This window comes from Gorilla gorilla, chromosome 12 (assembly GCF_029281585.2).
Source record: "Gorilla gorilla gorilla isolate KB3781 chromosome 12, NHGRI_mGorGor1-v2.1_pri, whole genome shotgun sequence".
Lineage (NCBI taxonomy): Eukaryota > Metazoa > Chordata > Mammalia > Primates > Hominidae > Gorilla > Gorilla gorilla.
In genome coordinates, this window is record NC_073236.2 from 36,247,355 (window position 1) to 36,270,426 (window position 23,072).

At 44.2% G+C, this 23,072-nt stretch overlaps 1 protein-coding gene across 19 annotated transcripts in view; it reads left to right on the forward strand.

Moving 5' to 3' along the window:
- The first annotated feature begins 8,985 nt into the window (after positions 1–8,985).
- The window catches only part of INPP4A (inositol polyphosphate-4-phosphatase type I A), a 153,669-nt gene continuing 139,582 nt past the window's right edge, over positions 8,986–23,072 (forward strand). For 11 of the 19 annotated variants that reach the window (XM_031007953.3, XM_055378456.2, XM_055378457.2 and 8 more), the window contains exon 1: positions 8,986–9,224. The gene's annotated coding sequence lies outside the window, so the exon portion shown is untranslated. The remainder of the gene's footprint in view (positions 9,225–23,072) is intronic. The other 8 variants (XM_055378470.2, XM_063695598.1, XM_031007945.3 and 5 more) reach the window with 2 other exon arrangements.

Sequence of the window (23,072 nt, forward strand, 5' to 3'; positions counted from 1 at the left end):
GATAGGGATGAAACACACCCTAGTCTCCTGCAGCATGCCCAGGCTTGCTAGGATTAGGAAATTCCAGCCTGGCAAATTCCAGTCAGACCGGTTTTCTGCTCTTGAACCCTGAAAATGCATGCACAGCGGGACATGGAAGTTCATTAGTGATTCTAGTTTCGCCCTGACCTTCTGCCTTGTGATCTTTTGTCGCCCTTGAAGCATGTGGTCTCTGTGACCCACACCCTATTCGTACACACCCTCCCCTTTGAAAATTGCTAATAAAAACTTGCTGGTTTTACGGCTCAGGGGGCATCACGGAACCTGCCAACATGTGATGTCTCCCCTGGACACCCAGCTTTAAAATTTCTCTCTTTTGTACTCTTTCCCTTTATTTCTCAGACCGGCCGACACTTACGGAAAATAGAAAAGGACCCTCACTGAATTATCGGGGGCAGATTCCCCCAATACCCACCCTTATTTCATTTTGATACACGTTTTCTTTCTTTTCTTCTTCTTTTTAATTTTTTTTCTGAGACAGAAGCTTGTTCTGTTGCCCAGGCTGGAGTGCAGCGGTGTGATCTCAGCTCACTGCAACCTCTGCCTCTTGGGTTCAAGCGATTCTCCTGCCTCAGCCTCCCGAGTAGCTGGGATTATAAGCACCCACCACCATACCTGGCTAATTTTTGTATTTTTAGTAGAGACAGGGTTTCACCATGTTGGCCAGGCTGGTCTTGAACTCCTGGCCTCAAGTGATCTGCCCACTTTGGCCTCCCAAAGTGCTGAGATTACAGGCGTGAGCCACCACACCTGGCCAATATATGTTTTCTAATAACCCAGTTTGTCTTTTCTTGCCTTCAGGCCGTGAAACTCCAAACGGTCGTGCAACTGGAGCCTTGGACCACAGCCCCTTCTGCCAGGGACCCTTAGATAGGCCTCTGAGGGAGCTCTGACTGCCGTTTTCCTCAAACAGCGCCCCCTGTCAGCATGAAGCGGTTAAGATTGGCCTTTGCCCTGATCCTTATTCTTATTCTAACAGCAGTTAGATGTACTTCATAGAGGGGGGAATGATAGATGCAGGAGGCAGATAAGGGGGAAGGTCCCCAGAGAACCTCCCATGGGCCTGCACACTGGGAGAACAGGGTGGAGCCAGGGGAAAGTTTGTGCCGTTTGCAGTGGGGACGAGCCTGGCCTCTCCTTTCCTGTGTAGTGGCCTGGGATTCAATCTGTGAGTCCTGTTAGCAGGGCTGCGTCTTGCTTTGCTGAGTTTTTTTTTTTTTTTTTCCTTTTTTGCCCAATAATATCCTGCTCTACTCACCCTTCAGTGTGTCGTCTGTGTGCCTAAATTTTCCTGGTCTTGTGACAAGAACCAGAGTTTAGGGGAACTAAGGAGCAATGCTCTGCAACAGTATGTTGAGTTTTCACGTTAATTTTTCTCAAAATATTTTCTAATTTCCCTTCTGAGTTCTTCTTTGACCCTTTGGTTACCGAGAACCGTGTTGTTTAATTTCCATTTATTTGTAAATTTCCCAAATTTCCTTCTGTTGTTGATTTCTGTTTTAATTCCATTGTGCTCAGAGAACATAATTTGTATGACTTCAATTCTTTTTTATTTATTTAGGCTTTTAAAAGTCCTACCGTATAATCTATCCTAGAGGATATTTCATGTACAGTTGAACATGAGGTATGTTCTGTTATTGTTGGGTGGAATATTCTACAACTTTGTTAAATCTAGTTGGCTTATGGTATTGTTAATGTTTTATATATCCTTTTAGATTTACTTCATTATTTTATCCATTACTTAAAGTGGAGTACTGCAATAATCAATTACTACTATTACAATGTTCACTTCTCACTTCAATTCTGTTTTTGCTACATGTATTCTGGGGTTCTATTGTGGATGTATATATGTCTATAATTACTATCTCTTCCTCATAGTTTAAACTTGTTACAATTATAAAATGTCTCTGTTTGTCAGTAGTATTTTTGTTTTGTTTTAAGTTTGTTTTGTATTATATTAGTATAACTTCTCCAGTACTCTGTTGGTTACTGTTTCTGTGGTATACCTTTGTTCATCATTTTACCTTAAACCTATTTATACCTTAAAATTTACATTCATCTCTGTTCACAATGTGCAGTTGGATCATATTTTTTAAAAGTCCATTCAGACAATCTCTGCTTTTTGATTGGAGTATTTAATACATTTTTACTGATCCATTGATTGATTGAGACAGAGTCTTGCTCTGTCACTCAGGCTGGAGTACTGTGGTGCAATGATAGTTCACTGTAGCCTAAAATTCCTGGGCTCAAGTGATCCTCCCACCTCAGCCTCCTAAATAGTTGAAACTACAAGTGTGAGCCACCGTGCCTGGCTAATATTTTAAAAAAATTTTCTAGAAATGGGGTCTCACTATGTTGCCTAGGCTGGACTTGAATGCATGACCTCAAACAGTTCTCCCACCTCAGCCTCCCACAGTGCTGGGATTGTAGGCATGAACCACACACTCAGCCACATTTACATTTAATATAACTTGAGATAAAGTAGTACTGATGTCTGTCATTTGCTGTGTATTTTCTATATATCTTATATCCTGTGTGTTCCTCTATTACTCATTACTGTCTTCTTTTGTGGTAAATAGGCATTTTCTAGTATGCTATTTTAATTTCCTTGTTTTATTTATATATGTATATATAAAGTCATTTTCTTAGTATTTGTTCTGGAGGTTACAGTTAGCTTCTCAATGTAAAACAATTGAGTTTTTAGAACTTAATTTCAATGACATACACAAACTGTGCTCCAGTTAAGCTCTCTTTACTCCCCCACTTCTTTGTGCTATTATTGTCATACAAATTATATCTTTTTACATTATGAGCCCATCAACACAGACTTATACTTACTTTTTATGCAGTTGTCTTTTAAATCAGAGAGAAGAAAGGCATTACACACTGACTTTAAATTTGCCTTAGTTGTTTTTCCTTGTATGAATTTGAGTTACTCTCTAATGACATTTTATTTCAGCCTAAAGGACTCCTTTAGTGTTTCTTAGTGGGTGGATCTGCTAGTAATGAATTCACTCAGTTTCTGTTTGTCTGAGGTAGTCTTAATTTCTCTTTCATTTTCAAGGACAGTTTTGCTGAATATAGAATTCTAGGTCTGCTCTTCCTTCCGTTCCTTTTATTACTTTGAATGTGTCATCTTACTGCCTTCTGGTCTCTATGGTTTCTGGTGAGAAAACAGTTGTTAATTTTATTGAGGATTCTTTGTACATGAGGAGTTGCTTGTTTCTTGCTGCTTTCAAGAGTCTCTCCATCTTTGGTTTTAGATAGTTTGATTATGATGTATCTCAGTATGCTTCTCTTTGAGTTCATTTTAGTTGACAGTTTGATTATGATGTATCTCAGTATGCTTCTCTTTGAGTTCATTTTAGTTGGAGTTTGTTAAAATTTTTGGATTATAGATTAATTTTTAAATCAAATTTGGAAAGGTTTTAGTGAATATTTTTTTCTGCACTTTTATCTCCCTCCTCTCCTTCTGGTACTCCCAATTGGTACTAGATATATCTTAGTATACTTGATGGCATCTACTGATCTCTTAGGCTCTGTTCATCTTTCTTCATTGATTTTCCTATATGTTCCTCAGACTAGGCAGTATCCATGGACTTATCCTCAATTTTGCTAATTCTTCTGCCACTCAATCCTGCTATTGTCCCCCTATAATGGATTTTTCATTTCAGTTATTATACCTTTCAATTACAGAGTTTCTTTATATATAGTTATATAATTCCTATATCTTTAACTACACTCTCTTTTTGGTGAGATATTATTCTCATACTTTCCTTTAATTTTTGACACATGGTTTCCATCAGTTCTTTGAACACATTTATAATAGCTAATTTTAGGTCTTTGTCTAGAAAGTCTACAATTTATGCATTTTTAATGACAGTCTGTTGACTGCCTTCCAGCCTGTGTCCTTTTCTGCCTGTTTATGTGTCTTACAACTTTTTGCTAAAATATAGACACTAAAAATAATGTAATGTGGCAACTCTGAAAACCATGTTTCCCTTTCCCCCAGGGTTTGCTGTTGTTACTGTTTTTATTTCTTTGATGCCTTTCTTGGACTAATTTTGTAAAGTCTGTATTCTTTGTCATCTGTAGTCACTGATACATCACTGTAGCCATTTGTAGTCCTTACTCAGTTAGCTTAATTGTTCACTAATGATGAGAGAAATGCTCTATCATTCCTCAAATGCTAGAATCAAAGATTTTTTTTTCCTTTGTTTATGGTGGGACTATGTGTGCATATTAATGCATGCCTTCAATTTTCAGGCAGACAATTCACAGCTTTGCCTCAGCCTTCACATCCTGCTTGCTCAAAGCCTCACAGTTAGCCAGAAGTAAAACCTGGGCATTCTCAGATTTCCAGAAATATGTTAATCTTTTTTTTTCTGTTAGATGAGATCTTGCTATGTTGCCCATAGCATAGTTGAGATCTTGCTATGTTGTCCAGTGGCTATTCACAGGAGCAATCATAACACACTACAGCTTCAAACTCCTGGGCTCGAGTGATCCTTCCACCTCAGCCTCCTGAGTAGCTGGGACCATAGGCATGTGCCACCAGGCAGCTTATGTTAAATCTTTTTAATGCCCCCTCCCCATGGACATCTCATTCTTCATTTTTCTTTTTCAAGTTTTTCAGTCAGCCTATTGTTAGCTGTAACTGGTGTCACTACCTGAGGCTACTGTAATATTAAACAATTGTTACTGATTGTTTTCAACAATGCCCTGTGGAGAGGACCATTTGCACAGGGCAAGCTCTGAGTTATGCCAATTAAAGACAAACCCTGGGAATGTAGCTTTTCCAGGAAGCTGCCAGACAAGTAAATAGTGCCAAGACTCTGGGGATGGGGCTCTTTCAGGTGCTCCACATCCTTTTTGTCCCTCCAGTGGCTGCTAGACTGCTCTTATGGTTGCAGGGCTGTTGGTTTTCAAGGTTACACATACTCTTTTTTCTTCTTCTTCTTTTTTTTTTTTTTTGAGACAGGGTCTCACTCCGTTGCCCAGGCTCACTGCAACCTCTGCCTCCTGGGTTCAAGTGATTCTTGTGCCTTAACCTCCTGAGTAGCTGGGATTACAAGCATGCACCACTATGCCAGGCTAATTTTTATATTTCAAGTAGAGACAGGGTTTCATCATGTTGGCCAGGCTGGTCTCAAACTCCTGACCTCAAGTGATCCTCCTGCCTCAGCCTCCCCAAATGCTGAGATTACAGGTGGAGCCACTGTGCTCAGCCTCAAGGTTACACATATTCTATGTAGTCGTCCCTCAGTATCCATGGGAGATTGGTTCCAGGACCTCTGATGGATATGAAAATCCATGGATGCTCATGTCCCTTATATAAAATGGGGTAGTTTTTTTCATATAACCTATGCACATCCTCCTGTATACTTTCAATCATCTCTAGATTACTTATAATACTTAATACAATGTAAATGTTATGTAAATCATTGTTATACTCTATTGTTTAAGGAATAATGACAAGAAAAAAAAGTCCATACAAGTTCAGTACAGATGTGATTTTTTTTTCCAGACATTTTTGATCTGTGATTTGGTTGAATCCATGGATGTGGAAACCATAGATTTGGATAGCTGACTGTATCCCTACAAAAATATCCTGTTAAATGGCCTGAAGATAAATTCTCATGTAGGATGGTTCTAGTCCTAAAGATAACACTGTTCACCTCTTAATTATTGTGTGTAGATAATCTGAATCAGCTTGCAGCAGGACGAGCTGCAGACAAAACTCCTTGTTGTCTCCTTGACACTGAGTTAAAGAAGGAAGGGGTTTATTCAGCCGGGAGCACCGGCAAGACTCCTGTCTCAAGAGCCAAGCTCCCCGAGTGAGCAATTCCTGTCCCTTTTAAGGGCTCACAACTCTAAGGGGGTCTGTGTGAGAGGGTCATGATCAATCGAGCAAGTGGGGGTACATGACTGGGGGCTGCATGCACCGGTAATCAGAATGGAACAGGACAGGACAGGGATTTTTACAATGCTTTTCCATACAATATCTGGAATCTATAGATAACATAACTGGTTAGGTCAGGGGTCAATCTTTAACTAGCAGGCCTAGGGTGCCACGCTGAGCTGTCTGCCTGTGGATTTCATTTCTGCCTTTCAGTTTTTACTTCTTCTTTCTTTGGAGGCAGAAATTGGGCATAAGACAATATGAGGGGTGGTCCCCTCCCTTAAGCTTACTTATTGTATATAGATCATTTAAGTCAGTATGTTCATCAGAATCCCTTGGAGGGCTTGTTAAAATACAGGTCACTTGGCCCCACTTCTAGAGTTTCTGATTCAGCAGATCTGGGATGGGGTCTGGGAATTTGCATTTCTAGCAAGTTCTGGGAGGATGTTGATGTGACTGGTTAGGGACCCCATGTTGAGAACTTCTGAAGGACTGAGATACTTTACCACCAGCATACTTAGCTATCACATCGCGATGCTTAGGGAAGATATAGCATGATATTGTAAACCAAAAGGTGTCTGAGACAGATCTGTCAATTTAGAGGTTTATTTTGCCAAGGTTGAGGATGCAACTGGGAAAATGAGGCACCAACTACAATAGGATCTGTGGCCTATGCTTTTTCCCAAGAGGGTTTTGGGGACTTCAATACTTAAAGAGGAAAAAGTGGGCAGGAGGGGAAAGAAGAACAGTGAATTATGCATTTTTACGTAAGGTAAGTAAACAGAGAGTAGAGGAAGAGGTCAAATAAGCATTTGTCTTGGGGTGGGTGGAAGGATGATTCCTCCGCTTGTCTTTGTCCCATTCCTGTGACGATAAGCTGTTAATTTACATTGTCAGGGTGAGGGAGGCCACCTGGGGATATATGTGGCCTTCTATCTTGCAGCTATCTCTTTAGGAACAAAAGGAAGGCAGTTTTTTTTGCATGATTCAGTTCCCAAGCTTAGCTTTTCCCTTTGGAGTAGTGAGTTTGGGGGTCCCGAGATTTCATTTTCCTTTTACAGTATTAACTAACACATGGCTCCCTTTTCTCTTGATAATTTTCATTCTATGGTGGAATTAGGGCCTCATTCTTTGCCACACTGAAAACATGATTGATCTTTGAAGATTATCCAGAATTACATAACAGTCAAGTGACAAATGTTATTGGAAGCTGATCCTCATTCAGTGTTACTGTACTAAATGAATGAATACTGAAATTAGACTGATATCTATTTTTAAATCTTTATAAATTTAATTTTTTTTCTTTTTTAAAAGTCAGTGTTTAACAACTTTCTTAGCTTGATTATGACTGCCAGGCACGGTGGCTCACGCCTGTAATTCCAGCACCTTGGGAGGCCGAGGCGGGTGGATCACCTGAGGTCAGGAGTTCAAGACCAGCCTGACCAACATGGAGAAACCCTGTCTCTACTAAAAATACAAATTTAGCCAGGGTGGTGGCACATGCCTGTAATCCCAGCTACTTGGGAGGCTGAGGCAGGAGACTCGCTTGAACCTGGGAGGCGGAGGTTGCGGTGAGTCGAGATCGCGCCATTGCACTCCAGCCTAGGCAAAAAGAGCGAAACTCCGTCTCAAAAATAAATAAATAAATAGCATGGCCATAAAATTTATTGTTTGAACAGCAATACATTTGAGAGTGAAAGAGGGCCCTATTAATAATTTTGCTGCAAAAAGATGTAAACTGGGGCTGTTCCAAGCAAACTAATTGGTCACAGTAATTAAAAAAAAATGCAAAAATGTTTTTGCATTTCTACAAATTTGATTTTCTTGGCTTTAACTTTGTACTGTGGAGTCAAGGTTCTGTCAATATTTCTTTCCATTTAGCTGGAGAAATAATAAGACGGAACTGTTTTATTACTAAGTTACTTTTCAGAAGAGAAATAAAATAAAAAGAAATAAAAATTTAAAACTAGGACATTTTCTTTCTTTTCTTTTTCTTTTTTTTTTTTTTTTTAGAGATACAGGGTGTTGCTCTGTCTCCCAGGCTGACACTGCAGCCTCAAACTCCTCTGCTCAATCGATGCTTCTGCCTCAGGCTCCCCAAAAAACTCGTTTTATATTTGTTTATTTTTATTCCAGACTATTGTCTGTATTTTGGTGACATGAGGAGGATCAGACATAATTCTAAATGAGTTCAGAGAATTCTTAATTTCCATTCCTAACTGGTTAATCTCTTTTGTTTTTGAAGCAAATTATATGTTTAAATGCTCTGCCTGAGAAGTATTCTGGTTTATTGAATTAAAATCATTTTAAGAATTTTTTTTCGGATAAAATGTGAAGACTCAAAGATAAGGATACATTCAGTCCAGTATTTGCCCTTGCTCAAGGAGAAATGCTGTTTTAAAGTCAAAGTGAAAATTTTCTTCCAAAACTTCTGATTATTCTTTTTGTCTATGGAAAAATAGAAACTTGGGGCAAAGTGTAAGGACTGATGCTGTTGCAAGTCTGTTAGTGCACACTTATGCACACAGCCCAGAACAGGTCTGGAAGGACATACACTTAGAGGTTAGCAATTTTCTTTTTTTTGCAAGTCTGTATTTTCAAAGAATTAAGATTTTAATTTTTTGCTTGTCTGGTTGGAATGTTCAGTTTCCTAAACATCTCCTGGGGAGTGAGTACGTCTGCACTTCAGGAAGTGCTCTTGTCCGGAGGGCAAAAGGTTGGGGGCGCACCCCCGGGTCGCGGCTCCTCCAGGAAACTTTCCCTTGGGGATCCGTCAGGGCCTCAGATGCCTCAGTGGATGACAGGGTGAAGATGCCATCGCTCAGTCAAGTCCAGAAGTTCAAGAACTCCTTGCAGGTGAAGCAGTCACAGGATAGGGTGGGATCTTGTGGGAACCTAGCAGTAGGAATTGGCGCGAGCAGCTCGGTCACCGGCCCTGCTGCCTCAGAGGGCGGACCCAGCTCGGGCTGGTAGTGGGGCGGGGGTCGTAGGGCGCGGGCCGGGCCCTCAGCGCGCATGCGCGACAAGGGGGCGGGGCCAGGGCGGGGCTGCGCCCGGCGTCTAGAGCGGCGGCGGCTGGCTAGGGCTGCGGCGCGCGTGGAGGGTTCGCTGCTGGTTTGCCGCCGGGTCGGGCTCCGTGGGCCGGGGCGGGAGGACCAGCACCTGAGGCCGGGCCCGCAGCCCGCGACTTCACAGCCAGGCGGCGGCGCTGCTGCTGCGGGGCTCCGGCGCGCAGCCCGGCAGGACAGCAGGGCGGCTGGCGCCGGGGGCCGGGGAGCGCCAGGTAGGTGGGCCGGGCCGGGCAGGAGGCGACGCGGCCGCCGCGGGGGCCGGGGCCGGGGACGGACAGCGGGCGCGGGGGCGCGTCCAGGTCCCCGCTGGGGCGGATGTGGACGGCGCCCGCGGTTTTCATGGAAATTGCACTGCCTAACGGTGCCAGTGGTCCACCTGCGGTGGCGTCTTTTGAGAACAATCCGAGCCCGGCCGACCCCGAGCCCCGTGAAGACGCGGCCGCCCCAGCAGGGAGCCGGGTGCCGAGCGGGCGCGTGGCCGCGGGACGCAGACGCGGCGCCTGCCCGATGCGGCTCCAGGGCTGGGTCTACGGGCTCCTGAAGCTGGAGGCCTTGCCGTGTTTTGGGTGGTAACATAACCGGGTGAAAGTAAACATGCATCTCCATGTGGGAAATCTGGTCTCCATCCTCGAAACTCTTCCATTTTCTGCCTGCCTTTAGACCCCGACAACATTTCTAGCATCTTTGCTTTCTATATTTTATTTCTCTCTGGCTTTGCTAGTCAATTAATTGAGGCCTGAGAAATGTGTAGGGATCTGTGGCTGTCTCTTGAAAAGCCAGCCAGGAATGGGTAGGCCCCAGAAGACAGACGTTCAAAATGTCAGAGGTAAATTTGTGTCTTTGTGGGCGAAGGAAGGGAATGTTGATGGTCTCGCTTCCCTTCCCCTGTCGCCTGCCCTCTGACATTACATAATGATGGGTTCTTCCTGCCCCGAGTTCATCCGTAATGACAGACCATGAAAATGTTCCTCTGGGTAAGAAAGCCCTGTATGTGGTAGAGCCCATCTTCTCTTTTGCTTTGCCACTGAATGTGTCTTGTGTTGGGAACCTGCCTAAGAGTGGAATTTGATTTGTCGCCTGCCCCTCAGGGCATTTAAACCAAGGGAGTGGGGGTGGGGTGGCGATTTGGGTGTTGCAGAGAAATTCTGACTGGTCCATCTGTTCACAGTGGGTTGTGTGGACCATGGGGAAGCCAGTGGGGTTGAGGACGGAGTGGGTTGACTTCGGTGTGAATCATGGTTCTGCCGCTTGCTAACTCTGGTTCTTATCTCTAAAAGGTGAGAGCAGAGCCTTTTTTGCTGAGTTTGTTTTGGAATCTAGCTGCTGTTGGCGTTGGCCAGTGCACATAGAATTGCTTGCTATAGGTTGTCCTAGAATTGAGCCTAATTTTTCTTTGGTTGAAAAACACACTTTCTTTAACGGAAATTTTGTTTTTGGATCTAGGCTAGGGCGTTTGTTTTGGGGGTTCTTTGCTGAAGTGTCGACTGCTAATGTACTGTTTTCTTTGAAGAAAGATGAATGATGGGGCCCATGTAAGAAGGGCAGTGTGGTTGGTCTGTTGCAGGAGTGGTGCCAGGAGGCCGTGATGCTGTCTGTCCCAGGGGTGGCATTGCATGTGAACGGGCCTCTCGGTGCCTCATTCCCTGTGATGTCTTGTAAACACGCCTGTGAAGCCAGAGCTGCTTGGTAGAGTTTGGCTTGAAGATAAGGCTTAAAGAAATGGATGTGGACAAATTCAAAGAGAAAGAAACATTGTGTTCCTACTGAGCTCCTTATAGAATTAGTCTGCTTACCTGGCCACCTTACTCATCATGTAGCTACTTTTTTCATTTAGATTATTCTGTCTCAGGGTGTTTAATCTGCTTGGGTAAGTCTTGTTTCCCAACTAGATTCAGAACCAAGGGCAGATATTATAGTGCCTCCCTGTTTTCAAAACTGGATATTTTGTAGTATTGCTGTTAAACTGAATATTAGCGTTTTTTAAAAAAAATCACTTTAAGGAAAGGATGAAATAAAATAATACACGAGAGCTATTTGTAAACTGTAGAGCACTAGAAAAATGGGATGTGTATGACAGAGAACTATCAGCCCTGCAAGTCCCTTTAACTAGCTGCCTGCCTAAGAGGGAGCGTTCTCAGCCAACATCTCTTCAAATGCACACGGGAATGGACCTGAAGGCGATGTGGGACCGACTGACCCACTGATCCCCAGCCCAGGGCTTAACTTCTCAAGAGTTCAGTGAGGCAGAGTGGAGGGGGAGGCTTTCCACCAAGACTGTTTCATCCTGTTTTCGTTTTTAAATGAAAAGCTCCTTTTTAGTTTAGTATTCCAGAAAAGTTGCCACAGCATCATCAACTACTCATGGTGTCAGGAGGCTTTGACTTTCACTGAGAAAAAAATAGCACAAATCTGCAGCGAAAAAGGCTTGATTATGTTGGTGCTTCTGTAGAACTTGATTAATGAGCTGGTCTTGAGAGAGCCTTCGAAACGGCTTTTTTTTTTTTTTTCAGTGTCCTAAAACAGAAGTTCTGTGAGGAAAACATATTTTGAGGAGACCAATATTAATGCCCATGCAGGCTTGCTTCATTTTGTCTCTGTGTTTTTAAGGAAAATACCATCATGAAGCTAATCCCAGGGAATTTACCTATATTTCTATTCATATGCACATGTTATTCTCTAATTTTTTTTTAGTATTTTGATATAGTTTCAGACTTACAGAAAAGTTGCAAGAATAAGCCAAAGGTTTCGCAGATTCTCCAAATGTGGACATTCTGTTACACTGCTTTATCATTCTCTTGTATTCCTGTGTGTTACTAGTTTTTCCTGAACTGCTTAATAGTAAGTTGCAGGCTTGAGGCCCTTTTACCTCTAAATACTTCACTGTGTATTTCCCAAAAAACAAGGACATTCATAACAGCAGTAATCCCAGCACTTTGGGAGGCCGAGGCGGGCGGATCACAAGATCAGGAGATCGAGACCATCCTGGCTAACACGGTGAAACCCTATCTCTACTAAAAATACAAAAAATTAGCCGGGCTTAGTGGTGGGCGCCTGTAGTCCCAGCTGCTTGGGAGGCTGAGGCAGGAGAATGGCGTGAACCTGGGAGGCGGAGCTTGCAGTGAGCAGAGGTTGCACCACAGCACTCCAGCCTGGGGGACAGAGCGAGACTCTGTCTCCAAAAAAAAAAAAAAAAAAAAATCATGGCCGGGCGCAGTGGCTCATGCCTATAATCCCAGCAATTTGGGAGGCTGAGGTGGGAGGATCACTTGAGTCCAGGAGTTTGAGACCAGACTGGCCAACATGATGAAATACTGTCTCTACTAAAAATACAAAAATTAGCTGGGTATAGTGGCGTGTGCTCGTAGTCCCAGCTACTTGGGAGGCTAAGGCATGAGAATCTCTTGAACTCAGGAGGTGGAGGTTGCAGTGAGCCGAGATCACACCACTGCACTCTAGCCTAGGCAACAGAGTGAGACTGTCTCAAAAAAAAAAAAAAAATCATGAAATTAATGTTGGTATAACACTATTTAGTGTACAGGTTGTATTTAGATTTTGTCAGTTGCTTCGATAATGTCCTTTATAGCAAAAGAAAATCCTAGATCATCTGTTTTGCATTAAGTTTTTCTGTCTCTATAGTGTCCTTTAATCTGAAAGTTACCACGTCTTTCTTTTGTATTTCACGACATAGACATATTTGAAGACTACTGACTTTTTAAGATAATGCCCTCAATTGGGTTTCCTGTGGTTTCATGATTAGATTCAGGTTATGCACTTCTGGCGGGAGTAGCACAAGGTTGAAGCAGTTGTAGTCTTCTTTTCGCTCTCTCTCTCTTTTTTTTTTTTTTTTTTTTTTTTAAAGAGACAAGGTCTCCCTTCGTTGGAGTGCAGTGGTGCCATGGCAGCTCACTACAGCTTGGACCTCCTCCACTCAGTGATCCTTCTGCCTTAGCCTCCTGAGTAGCTGGACTATAGGTGTGTGCCATTGCACCCGGCCAATTTTTAAATATTTTATAGGGGCTGGATCTCACACTGTGTTGCCCAGGCTGGTCTCAGACTCCTACTCTCGCCATCCTCCTGCGTTGGCCGACCACAGTGCTGAGTTTACAGGCATGAGCCACTGTGCCCAACTAATGCTGCAGCCTTCTTAATGTATCCCATCAGGAGGCATATGCTGTGATTATCCCATTCTCTGGCCCTGTTAACTTTGATCACTTGAATTAAGGTGATGTCTATCTCATGGAAAAGTTACCATTTTTCCCTTTGTAGTTAATCTGTGTCTTAAAGGAAGAGAATTTGAGACTATGTAAATATAGTTACTTCTCATACAATTAACTGACTAGTTTCAGAATTCATTGATGTTTCTTACCTGAGTCAATTATTATGATAGTAGGCAGATGATGATTTTCATAGTTCCTTCTATATTTATTAGTTGGAACTGTACTGAAAGGAAGAACCTTCCTTTCTCTATTATTTACTTTTTGATTTACATCACTGGACTCATGAATTCTTGCTTTATTCAATAGATTATAGTCCATTACTCCCATTATGCATATTGTTGCTCAAATTATCCTAGATTTGGCCAGTGGGAGTCCCTTCAGTCTGGCTTTTGTGTCCTTTTGACAAGTGCTCATCATTCTTTGAGGACTTTTCTTCCAGGCACAAAATCTTCAAGGACTCAGTTTGTACTTTCCTTGTCCCAGCCCTGGAATCAGCCATTTCTCCAAAGAGTCCTGGTTTTCTTTAGTGGAGAATGGTATAAAAACCGAGATGTAGGCACTATGCATTGTCGTTGCTACTGAGGTGTCACCCATTCTAGACCTTCTCAGGGGATAGATGCTCTCATTGTAAACATAAATGTAGTCACATTACACAAAATTTTCTGTGGCTTGCTTTTTAAATTTGTACTCCTTCCATTAGGCTGTGAAACTGTCTGTTTCCCTTTAACTTGGCCAACATTTAAGAGAATAAATCTTGTTAATTTTGCCAATCTAATGGGCAAGGAAGACATTATTGTTTTAATTACATTTCCCAAATTACCAAAAATATTGGATACCTTTTCTTGTTAATGTATATTTTAACTTCTAATGAATTACCTGTTTATATCCTTTGTTCATTTTTTCTTATTGGGCTGTTTTTCCTTATCTTACTAGATTGTGGAAGTTACGGTAACTTTGAATTTTATTCTTGGCAGCTTTAGAATGCTTTTTTAAGTGTGATGCTTTTTTTGTTTTTTTTTAAAGTCCTAAATGACAAGGAACCCAAGCTTTTCTGAGTACCCCTGCATGCCAGGCCTCCCTGGACATCCTGTGGGAGGTTCTGTCCAAAGGTGAGCTGTGGTGTTGAGGAGTGGTTAGAGCATCCCCCGAGGGTAGTTAAAAGAGGCTCAACTGGGACTAAAACCCAGTTATATCACCTAACTTCCTTCACAGGATTGAAAAATGAAAGCTTTTCAATGAGGGATAAAAATTGATTACCTGGATTTGCCAGTATCAACAATTTCTGTTTTCAGTATTTTGGTTTATAAATCAGGAATTTCTTTTACACAGTCCTTTTTGCTGAGCATACACATCTTTCGAAACCATTTATTTTATTCCTAGAACTATTGTGGACTCTGGCGCTGCACTTTCTGTGAGCATCCAGCTAGCTGTGTGACTTTGGGCAAGTGGCTTAATCTTTCTGTGCCTCAGTTATCTCATCCACAAAACTGGGCTGATGGTAGTAGCAGCCCCAGAGGCTTGTTGGGGGATTAAATGAATTAACATTTAATCCTGGTGCCTAGTAAGTGTGCAGAACGGAATCCTTACAATGGATTCATATACAGAGTGTGGGTGGTTGGCGGAGCTTGGAATTAGATCAGCCTTTCCTCTGTGGATTTAATCTCTTAGTTGTCTCTTTCTTTTTTTTTGAGATGGAGTCTCACTCTGTCGCCTAGGCTAGAGTGCAGTGGCTCTAGCCTGCAACCTCGGCTCACTGCAGCCTCCGCCCCCTGGGTTCAAGCAGTACTCCTGCCTCACCCTCCCTAGTAGCTGAGATTACAGGCATATACCACCGTGCCCGGCTAATCTTGTATTTTTAGTAGAGACGGGGTTTCACCATGTTGGCCAGGCTGTTCTTGAACTCCTCACCTCAGGTGATCCACCCACCTGTGCCCCCCAAAGTGCTGGGATTACAGGCATGAGCCACTGCACCCGGCCTTAGCTGTCCCTTTCACCATAGCCTGTCTGGGATTGGAAAGCCAGGGTCCTGGGTGCAGTGTGCATGTCTCCTCTTTCTGGTCTTTGCACATACCTTTGTCATGCCCTATCAGGCTGTCAGGCCCATGCCTGCCAGCCAGCCCAGCTGGCCTCTGGTGTTTGCCCACAGCCCTGTTTGCCCACAGCCCTAACCTGGAGCATGGGTGAGACTGCTGGCCTTTTAATATGGAACTTGTTCAGTGAGGCTCACCTGGCGAGGGACTTAGGCACAGTAAGCAGATGTATATGGTGGGGGCAGTGGGGGGATCATGCTCTGGTGAGGTCTATTTTCTGGAATAGGGTCAGGAAGACAGGGATGTTCTCTGATGTCCAGGAGGAAGGGCGGGGACCTCTCAAAGAGGAAAGTGTTTACCCGCTGCCAGCTCTGGTCCTGGGATCCTCCTAGAGCGCTTTCCCTGAGACACCTGGTAGTTTTCCTGACCTCTGGTTGCTGCAGTGCCCCTCTTGTTGCACCTCACTAGGTGGTATTCTGATGTCTCCTGAAATCCCCCTGCCCCTTTCCTGCCCCTCCCATAGCCCTCACGCAGGTGGTGTCAGCTGCTGTTATGGAAGCTGTCTATTATTAATTCACCCTAGCATATTGAACGCCCTTCTTTCTCTCTCTCATGTTGCTTGCATTTCTAAATGGTGTATTCTCAAACCAATTAATTTGAATTTTCAAGAAGGATGACCTAAGTGTATAAACTCTGGAAATGTGAAGGAAGTATTTAGGCAGATGGTTGTTTCTGGGAAACAGGGCTCTACTAGGAAACAAGGATGCCCAGTTCAAGCTTCTCCCTGGATTATGGGGTGTGTCAGTTGGGATGCTTTTGGTTGCCAACAGTGACATTTATTATCTCAGAGAACTGGAGTCTCCATCAGCATGTCAGCAGTTTCATCAAGGACCTCGATTCTGCTCCTCTGTCCAGCCATCACTGCCGGTTTCATCCTAGGGGGTTAGTCTCCTCATGATTCTGAGATGGTCGTTGGGGGAAGTGGGACTGCGTGCTTCCTTGTTCCTGTCCAGCGGGAGCAGGGAAGGAGACAAAGCAGCTGATTCCCCAGCCACAGTGTCTACCAGTCCTTCCCTCTGGCCTGTGGAGCAAAGGGTCACGTGGCCTTCCCTGGACCAGCAACATGAGGCTGTGAGAGTGCTGTGTGCTGGTTGGCTTAGGCTGGTGGTCCTCCAGTTGTGGTCCTCAGACCAGTAGCATCAGCATTACCTGAGAACTTGTTAGAACTGGAGATTAGTGGATCCCACCCCACCCACTGAATCAGAAACTCTGGGATGGGGCCCAGAAAGCTGTGCTTTAAGAAGACTTCCAGGTGATTCTGATGCAAGGTCACATTGGAGAACAGCTCTTTTGGTTTAGTCAAGACTCCCCTACTCCCCAGCTGGAGACAGGGCTGACTTTTCCTGAGGACCGGGGAGGAGGTTAGGTCCTAGAATAGCAAGAAGGAAGAGTGGATGGTGGGTGGCCAGCCCACAGTGTGAACTAGCCAGTAAGTTTAAGGCCCTGGGGGCCGCTTTGCTCTCCGGAGTCCTTCCCCTGCCCCCCATTCGCCAGCTTGTCCACCCATATAAGTTTCTCAGCCCCCTTGCCTCAAGCTTCTCCAGCTCCTCCAAGTGTGGCCTGTACTCTCCCTGTACAACTCGGTGCTGAAGGAAGCAACCTCAGTAACACTCCAGCTCCAGGTCTGTCTCTGGCCTAGCAGGGATGGAGTCTACCTGGCTGGTGCTGAAGAGTCCCGAAGAGCTGTTACGACTCACCTTCTGAAGCCATTCCTGAAGTGTGTTCAGTTTGTGTAGGGGCTGCCTACGCTGCTACTCCTTGCTCAGCTAGAAAAAAAGAGAGCAGTGCAGTTAGTAGGTGCTTGAGAAATATTTAGGGAATTGGCCTGGAGACAGCCCAAGTGACTACTTTCAGTGGTGGTTTTTACCTGTGTTATGTCCCCTTTTTTGCAAGTACAACTCCAACTTGATGTTTGGGTGAAATAAATAGCCACCTCCATGGTGTAATTTGTGAGATCACAATGACCCACTTTTCCGAATTTTTCCTGAAACTAAAGAGTTGAGATATTTCTGGATTTTCAGCTTTAAAGATTCACCTTAATACATAAAAATAACGTTTAGGAGTAGTCTTGCACTGAGCTCTAACCACATTTGCACTAATTATTGAGGAAGGAAGGGCACCTGAGGAGGAAACATGCTAGAGAAGGGTCCACACAGCATGTTTCAAAATGCAGTCGTTCATGAAATCAATTTGTGGTTGTAACTGGCATTAAAAAGCTTTTTGAAATAGCAAATATCCAAGTATGTTTCCTATGGGAAGGATAAGCATTTTTTGGTAAAACATCTAGTTATTCGCATGTAGTATATTTGGGGTGTTGTTATGGTGTGACTGTTTCTTAGAGTGGATTTTGGTAAAGATGTGTCAAACCCTAGGGCTGAGTGCAGGGGGTCCTAACCTGTAGGAAGGTGGGGCCTACGCTGGATGTGTATACACTTGGGGTCTTTTCCTGGGCCTGGGACCTGTGACTTTTGTCAGAACCTGGTGGTCTGTGACTCGCCATAGATCAAGAACCAATGACCTAAAACCAGAGGAGACTTTCAGTGGTGAGGGCCAGTGGGAGTGGAGCTGGGGGCATGAGGAGCAGGCACAAAGTCCTGAGCCTGGTCCTGCTCTGGCGTATTGTTCGTGGTAGTAAGCCATCTGGGCCAAATCCTCCTGATGAGGAGTCCTCTGCACAGCCACACTGACAGACAGGAGAGACAGTGGCAGGCAGTGTGTTGATCACCTGAGGTCGGGAGTTCAAGACCATCCTGGCCAACATAGTGAAAACCTGTCTCTACTAAAAATACAAAAATTAGCTGGGTGTGGTGGTGCACACCTGTAATCCCAGCTACTTGGGAGGCTGAGGCAGGAGAATCTCTTGAACCCAGGAGGTGGAGGTTGCAGTGAGCCGAGATCGCATCACTGCACTCCAGCCTGGGTGACAGGGCAAAACTCCCTCTCAAAAAAAAATTTAACTCTGGATGCCAGATGGGTCCTTTACCTAACAGGTGGATCAGCATATTTCTACATAAGAGAGAGAGAGAGTCTCCTTGTTTGGGGCTGGCCCCAATGAAAGCATTGCTGCTTGTGACTCCCCGCTGGAATCCTCTGTGCCTTAACACTGTCAGGACAGTTCCCAAGGCTGGCTTAGAGTCAGCTATGATCCCCATTATTTAATGCAGGCGCTAGTCTGGTTTGTATCACAAAGCTTATGTAGTAGTGGCTTTGGCATGTCTGTGTTTGTTTTTTGGGGGTAGGGGCAAGTTGGATTGTAGTGCTGGATGTGAACCCGAGTCAGCTTTCTCATCTGTAAAATGGGGAAGGTGCTAGGCTCACAGGAGGGTGGTGGTTATTGATAATATACATAGGAGAGGGCTGTGAACTGCAGTGCACTGGACCGGTGCAAACATGAATGTTTCGACCCCTGCTCCACTTGACAGTCTTGGTAACTGTTTTCCCCACAGTACTCTTATTTTTCACATGTGCTCAAAGGGCTGGAGTACACCCTATTGTTGACTCCTGCTCAGGGTACCTTCCAGGGGAAATGTCACAGAAGAGGGAGGTGCTGAGAGGCAGGGACATCCAGCGAAGTTCAGAGGAGAAGGATGTGGGCGGGGGTTGGGAGGAGGAAGTGGAGGGCTTGCACTCCCTAAACTCTTAGTCAGCTGGTCACTGACCCAACTGAGCCTTTTACTGACACTGTTTTTTTAAAGAATGGAAGGACTAAGGATTGTACGAGCTGAAATGTTGAGTATTTTCACATTTCTTATTCATTCTTTGTGCTCTGTGTATACAAATGTTAAATGATCACATTATATAATTGGGTGATGATCAAATGGCAATACAATGGTATGTTTGACAGAACCCAATGTTTTAAAATAGGGCTAGATGCCAAGAAATGTCAAGATAGGCTGAGTAAGGTGACTCAGGCCAGTGATCCCAGCACTTTGGGAGGCCAAGGCAGGAGGATCTCTTGAGCCCAGGAGTTCAGACCGGCCTGAACAACAAAGCAAGACCTTGTCTCTACTAAAAATTAAAAAATTAGCCAGGTGTAGTAGTGCACACCTATATTCCCAGCTTCTTGGGAGGCTGAGGCGGGAGGATCACTTGAATCCAGGAAGTCGAGGCTGCAGTGAGCTATGATCGCACCAGTGCACTCCAACCTGGGTGACAGAGTGAGACCCTGTCTCTACAAAAAAAGAAAAAAAAAAAGATACCCCAGAATCTTCCAAATATTGTTATTCCTATGGTTTGGAAGAGGGGAGTGAGTAAATGGATTGGCCTTAGGGACGACACCTTGCTGGTAGACTGTGCCCACCTCAGGTGGAAGGGAAGCGCTAGCAGTCTCATTTGTGGTTTGTCCCCAACTTGCCAGTGACTTGGTGAAGTCATGCCTGAATCTCACCCTCCTCCTTTCTTGTTCATCTAGTGAAGGTGATTTCCTTTGTTCCTCCCCCGTCGAATCCTCCCTGACAGTGGAATGGAGTGGTGATAGTGCCCAGGGGCTACATGGGTGAAGTGTGGTATGTTCTTGATTTAGTTGGCATTGGACTAAGACACACGCACACATACAAGTGTCTATTTAGGGAAGTTGTTCTTTGGTCTGTTGCCTTGGAAATACTGCCTTTTTATTCTTTCACTTTCTCTCCCGTCTGCAGTGATTCAGCAGTAGCTTTCTAGAGAAGAAGAAACAGTGTCAGAGACCCTGGAATACCAAGGATATGTCAGTGGAGAGGGAAGCTGCCTGTGTGTCACACAGACCACATTCTTCCTGGTCCAGCTAGAGCGTCCTGTGCCTTTCCTTGGCTTTTCCAGCCTCTCTCCATCACTCCTTCTGAGGCCCTTTGCAGACAGTCCCCCAGTACAACTACAGCATTTTTGTAAGTCCAGCCCTTGTCATTTTCCCATTGACTGATGGAGACCACTTGACTCCAGCATACTTTATGCACACTTATCTTCTGGTTCAGGTCTGGACTGTCTTTCTCTTTCTGGCAGCTTTCTTTCCTATTAGCCATTCCTGACTTGTTTCAAAAAGGATACATGGACTTGAAATTACCAGTTAAAGCAGAAAATGATTAAAAAGAAAAAAAGGGCTTCAAATGTCAAATGGATACAACTATATAAGTTGTAGAAGGTGCTCTGAACACGTTACAGGGAGGTTGCCATTGCTAAAAGCTTTTACATTATTTATTTATTTATTTTTAGAGACAGAGTCTTGCTGTGTTGCCCAGGCTGGAGTGCAGTGGTGTGATCATAGCTCACTGTAGCCTTGACCTCCTGGGCTTAAGCATCCTCCTGCCTCAGCCTCCCAAGTAGCAATGACTACATGCGTGTGCCACCACACTTGGCTAATTTTTAATTTTAATTTTTTCTAGAGACTGGGTCTTGTTGTGTTGCTCAGGCTGGTCTTGAACTCTGGGCATCAAGCAATCCTCCTGCCTCAGCCTCCCAAATTGCTGGGATTACAGGGCATGAGCCACTGTACCCAGCTACTTTTACGTTTTTCATTCTCACCCCTTTCTTCTGGAAACACTGCAGAGACCATGAGAACAGGAGCTTGTCTTACTTGATAGTGCAAACAGTCTTACAAATAGTGTTCAACCATCGATTGCCCAAAACACGTGTTTTGTGACTATTATTGTAGGTGCCTTTGAACTGTATGGTGTGTTAAATAACTCCATTGGAGGGAGGAAGATCTTTGTGTTTTGAGTTGATTATTTAATTATTCTTTAATTAGTCTAATGTCTTTACCAAGCTAGATATTAATATCTTTTGTCAAAGAGAGAAGAAAGCCAGTGGATGGGTTGTGAAGTGGTGAGGGGCCACTTCACAAATGGTGAGTGGGTGGGTTTTTGTTTCCAGCAGTGTCTCTGGAAACAACTTTGTACCAACTTGCATGGTAAGGAGCATTCAGGTTTTAAAGTTAATCTCATTCAGTTTCTCCTGCGGGACAACATTGGCCTTTCTCATTGCGGATTTGACTGTTGGGCCTTGTCCCTGGGTATGTCCCAGCCCAGACACTCAGGGCACTGGCCACCCTGCCTCAGCCCCTCTGGAGCAAAGAGAGTTTTAAGCAGTAGTGGATGTAACTCATTTAAAATAGGATTAGATCTAGCTGGGTTAGCTTAGTGGCATGCACCTGGTGAGGCTGTAGTCTCAGCTACTTGGGAGACTGAGGCAGGAGGATTGCTTGAGCCCAGGAGTTTGAGACCAGCCTGGTCGGTATAGTGAGACCAGCCTGTCTCAAACAAACAAACAAAAACAGGATTACATGAGCTATGAGTAAATTCCAGGGCAGTAACTGCTGTGTCATTCTTTGGGAACTGGGCATCCCAGGATTTGATCAGTGTTTCATATCATAGGTTGGCTGTTTTGTAAACTATTAGGATTGTACCAGTGTTTGTCATGGGAACTAGCAGCCTGTGGCGTAGACTGTGAACCTAACTTAATTGACTACTGTAATGAATACAAACAGTTGCTATTTTTACCTCATAACGTAGATTTGTCTGCAAATTAAACATTTGAGACAATAAACAGGAGTTTGGTTTATTAAAGCTGTTTGAGCTTGCTACTTAGGCAGGCCTAGAAATAGGATTGGCTAGCTTTTTCTGATTATATAAATGTTGACTATATTAGGGAGAAACTCTTATTTTTGTTTTATTTTATTTTAGAGACGGGGTCTCGCTCTGTTGCCCAGGCTATAGTGTAGTAGACAGCCATAGCTCGCTGCAGCCTCAAACTCTAGGGCTCAAGCAGTTCTCCCACCTCAGCCTCCCAATTAGCAAGGACTACAGGCATATGCCACTGTGCCCAGCTAATTAAACAAAAATTTTTTTTTTTTTTTTTTGGTGGAAATGAGGTCTTGTTATGTTGCCCAGGCTGGTCTGGAACTCCTGGCCTCAAATGATCCTCCTGCCTCAACTTCCGAAAGTGCTCGGATTGCAAGCATGAGCCATCACACCCTGCCTAACTTCACGTTTAAACAAGGCTTGAGCCTGGGAAAAATAGTGAAACTTCATCTTTACTAAAAATTAAAAAATTAGCTGGGCATGGTGGTGCACACACATCTGTAGTCCCAGCTGCTCAGGAGGCTGAGGCAGGAGGATAGCTTCAGCCCAGGAATTCAAAGTTGCAGTGAGCTATAATTGTACTGCTGCACTCCAGTCTTGGTGACAGGGGCTTGCCTCTGCCTCAGAAAAAAAAAATCATCAAATAGCCCTTTCTCACCTTCTCTACCCTGGGAGTGGCTACGGATAGGCAACAAATGAACACAACACGTTTCCTGGTACCCAAGATGAATCATTGCTGCCTGTGATGCCTGAGCCTAGTGATTATCTTCCAGATTGTTTTGCTAGCCAGTTCTTTCTCCGTAAAAAACATTCAGATTTTTTTTCCTCTTTGAGAGTGGAATATTTTACTTAAGGGAGCTGACCACCGAACTTCATAGAAATGCCTTCCTGCCCCTTCATGGCTGTGCTGTTCTGTGTGTTTTTTGGGACTTGCTTTCCCATTCTGCTGGTATCCTGGGTGAGACTCTGGCCCAATGAATGGGATGCTGCACATTTTTTTTCCAGGAGAAACAAAAGGTGTTGGGACCCCTAAGTATGCAGCATGTATGCAGAGAGTGAGGCATGGCCGGGGGGAAGTGGCTCTGATTTCCACATTGCATCTCCAGACCTTAAGGGGGTAGGCAGCATCAGTGGAGCATGGCAGGGAGAGAAGTACAGCGGAGGCTAAGTTCTCAAAGCATGGCTGACTGTGGAAGGTGGCT